This window comes from Acomys russatus, chromosome X, assembly GCF_903995435.1.
Source record: "Acomys russatus chromosome X, mAcoRus1.1, whole genome shotgun sequence".
Lineage (NCBI taxonomy): Eukaryota > Metazoa > Chordata > Mammalia > Rodentia > Muridae > Acomys > Acomys russatus.
Genome location: NC_067169.1, coordinates 122,367,669 through 122,372,049, shown reverse-complemented (window position 1 = coordinate 122,372,049; position 4,381 = coordinate 122,367,669).

Here is a 4,381-nt window from a genome sequence, read left to right as displayed (position 1 = left end):
AGACCCTGTATGCTTCTTTTGTCTATCAGGTCTCCACACGAGGAGATCTGGTCCAGTAGAACTGTGGGCCAGAAGCTGGGACCCTGTCCCTGATGTCCAGGAGTTGTCCTCAGGGAGGCAGGAGGAGTCTGTGGTTCATTAACTCTTAAGTGTTCTGAGCATACAAGTGTTGGAGTGGCAGGCTTGGAGCACTAACAAAAACAAACAAAACAAAACAAAACTTCTGAAATGAAACCAGATGGGCTTGTCTGTGTGCCAATAGAAAAAAAAAACCCTAGTAGCATGGATGTAGTTGATCTTTTATTAATTTGTGGGTCCTTCTTTTTCCCATCCTTTATCATACTGGTTTCAGCCCCATCACTAGATAAAAGACAAAAAAGGGTAGAGGGAAGAGAGAGATAGAGATCCTAGAATCCTTTCTTATTATTTGTCCTTTGAGCACAACTTCTAACAAACCACAAACAACCCCCTGAACAACCACCAACCCCACCTCTCTGGGGCCTCATATTTATGTACCCTCTGAAAAGTTCCTATCATAGTCAAACTCTTTAAGTGAGAAGACAGAATAGTGCTGCACTGGAATAAAGGGATGGAAGGAATGGAGAATGGGAAATCATGGTGTGATAGGTATAGAATTTCAATTTCATTACTGGAAAATGTTCTTGTGATTGTTGAACAAAAATGTGAATGTATTTAATCCACTTAACATGCTTATGATGGTTACTTGGATATTAAACATTAAATGGTCAGGCACTGTGATGCTTAGTATTAATTATCAATTGATACCTAGAGTCCTTGCTTCAGGACACACCCGTGAGGGATGATCTACAATAAGGTTAGCCTCCAAAATGTCTGTAAAGAATTGTCTTGATTAAGCTAATTGATGTGGGAATACCCATTTTAATTGTGGGCAAAACCATTCCCTGACTGAAATGGGGAGAGCAAGCTGACCTCTGTCAGGCATGTCTTTACTCAGTGCTCTTTGCTTTGGACTGTATATGTAATATGAGAGTTCCCTTCAGTTCCCGCTGCTGTGACTTCCCTCCCATGGTGGACTACAACCTGGAACTATGGGCTGAATAAGCTCTTTCTCCCTTTAGTTGTTTTTTGTCAGGCCATTTTAAAAAAGCATCAGGAAAATTAACTAAAACAATGTAAATCTAAAAGGTATTACTCAATTCTATTTCTTTGTAATATAATATTTTTAAATTTGAAGATGCGGCTCTTTTACTGACAATATAGAAAATGCCTGAATGATTAAAAATACAATTGTATTAATTAGTTAACTCTGTAGAAATGGCTTTGACAAATAAGTGCAATCTCTTCTGCCTGTGACACTGCCCTCTTGGCCAATAACTTGTTAAATTAACCATAGATAGTTGACACATATGTCTTTTCATACTGCATATAAAATATCTCTTGAGTGGTTCTGGATAGGACCTTGAGATCAGTTACAAAATACACTACATCAGGGAGGGCAGTCTTCCTCACCTTTCAAAGACAGCAAATGAGCCCTGCCTCTGCCTAAAGACTAGCATTAAAGGTAATCATTCTTGGCAAAACAATATCCCTGGAAGGGCCTATGGTGCCTGTTATTTGATGGGGTGTGCCATTCAGAGCTGTGTAGAACTGCATCTGCTTCATCTACTCAGCAGCAGTAGCATGAGCTTTGGCAGAAGGCTGACAAGCAGTGCAGCAGCCATTCTGAACTGTGAAAATTGTGGACACAGAGGCATACCTAAGGACAACTGAGGTGGACTTAGCAGGAAACAGGCTAATTAAATTGGAGTTATTACTTTACTTGTACCTACAAGCCAAAGAGGCCAATATATAAATATAGCCAACAAATATAGCACCACCAGGAGAAGTGGTTGGATATGCTCTAGGAGCTCAACCCATGGGTAATAGTTAACAGTTTGCTGATCTTTAATTCTTGTAGAAGGTGAACTGTGCAAACAGAACTAGTGGTTCTTTTTCTATAAGGAGAATGACAACCTCCTAGCGATCCCAAGATATCCCACTATTGAGCCTTTGGCATTCTCAAATAACTTCAAGAAACAGTACTCCAAATCATGACTTCTAGGTACTAATAAAACCAATTGTTTCTTCAAGTGAAAAAGAATAAGACTCAGTATGTGTACAATGCAGGGATGCTTTCTGGGCCCAGAAGCATCCTCTTTTTAGTATATTGGTCTATGGAAAGATCGAAAGAACAGGATGTTATAGGCTCGGTTGTGCTCCCTGAAATCCATATGCTGATGTCCTAATCCCAAATTTCAGAACATGACTGATAGTACTGGGGGTAAAACCTTGAAACAGGTGATTAAAGTAAAATGTTATTAAGTCATGCCCTGGTACAGTAGGACTGATGCCTTTGTAAGATAATGCAAATAGGACACACACACAGTGAGGGATGACTTTAATGGGCCACAAAGAGAAAAAGGGAAGAGTCTGTAGGAGAAAGACCTGCTGCTGTTTGATCCTGACTGCTACTATTCAGGATTGTGAGGAAATACATTACTATTTCCTTCTACATTGCTCCTTCACTATAGTCTCCCCTAATCCCCAAAGCCCATTCTTTCTGAGCTCAGTGGTACTCAGTTCAGAGCATGGATCAGCATGCCATGAGGACATGTTAAAAGATAAGCTGTTGAGCTTTACCCCAGAATTTCCAACTGAGCAGGTAAAAGTTAGGGCCAGAGATCATCATTTTCTTTAAAAAGTTACATTTATTTATTCATCTGTGTGTGTGTGTATGTGTGTGTGTGTGTGTGTGTGTGTGTGTGTGTGTGTGTGTGTGTGTGCCCATACCATGACATGTATGGAGATCAGAGGGCAGTTTGTCAGAGTTCCTTTTCTCCTTCTTCTATATGGGACCTAGGGATCAAACTCAGGTTGTTAGATTTGATGGGCAAGTACTTTTACCCACTGAGACATTTTGTTGACTTAAGAATCTCCATTTTTAACAAGGTCTCACAAGATGCCTAGTGTGGGTCCTGTGACCACACAGTTGAGATTGCATACTTGGTCCTGATTCTTAGTACACAGTGGCAATCATGCATGGCTTACCTGGCAAGCTAACGATGATCACAAAGAATGCAGCTGATAGAATGACGACACAAAGATATTAACCACAAGTGACATTTTGAGTCCCTGTCCAAGCTCACTTTGTGATATGTTAAGTACAAACTGCCAGCAACTACCACAATGTTTTTATTCTAGAAAGTGAGCTGTTCGAGAACTGGGTAGCGTTGGGTAACATATCTAGAGATGACCTCCATGCAAAATCCCCCAGGGTGGAAGTTCTACCTAGACCTAACTTCTAAGCAATAAAATATTGTTAGGGTGATGAGACATCCCTCCAGTGGTGACCTTTCATTATTTAAGACTCTAGCTGGCAAGAGAGGACTTCTGTTTCGGTCTGCTGTCCTTAAGCTTCTGCCTACAGTCTAGAGCCAGCCAAAGCTAGAGCCTCCAGTCATACAACAAAAGGCAGTGTATTCTGCCAGCAGCCATGAGAGCTTGAAGCTGAAATGGATCCTGAAAACCCCCTTTCCTGCTGCCGCTTTGTGAGACTGTGAGCAGAGAATCTAGACATGCCACACTCGGACTCCTGACCGTACAAATGAACAAAGAAGGCAAAGGAAGCCTGCTTTGTTTACAACTACTAAACATGTGCCAATTTGTTACATAGCAATAGGAAAGTAGCAAGGGTGATGAGAATGGAGGATAAACAGAGCCATCTGTGGGCCAACAAATAGATCTATAACTTTGCTGTGAGCAATTGCTTTATTCCCAGGTTTGAAACAAATGGGTGCTCCTGAGGAGGCTCCAGGTTAGCAGAAGCTTAAGAACATCAGGCTGGGCCTAAAGTGGAGGCTGATGTAAACACCTTTTTGCACAGAATTAATTGGCAACTTTGAGCATTCTAACTTTAGCAGCACCACCTCAGCATCTCACCGCACTTGACATTCAGTGACTCAGGAACCCAGGAGTGAGTGTGAGAGCTTGCAATAGGGACAGGACTTGCAATAAGTCAAGGGTAAAGCTACTGGCTTAAACTAAATGAACAGAGCTCGCTGGTATTAATTTAGCTGCTCTTATGCTTTGGCTGCAATTGCTTCTTGGGGACTGCTCTTGGCTGGAGCTCTGGTGTCAATTCTGGCATGACTTGCATTTGATTTCACATATTAGTCCACTCATGATGTTCCTATGAAACCCAGTACCTAGAGTCAGGGTTCATTATTCAAATCTCCAGACTTTAGAAAAACTGAAGCCACAGGAAAAGCCTGTAACACACTCACTGTGAAGATAGACAAAAAATGAGGTGGGCAAGGAGTTGTAGCAGCAGCATTCTAATCCATTACCTCTTTAAAGATGC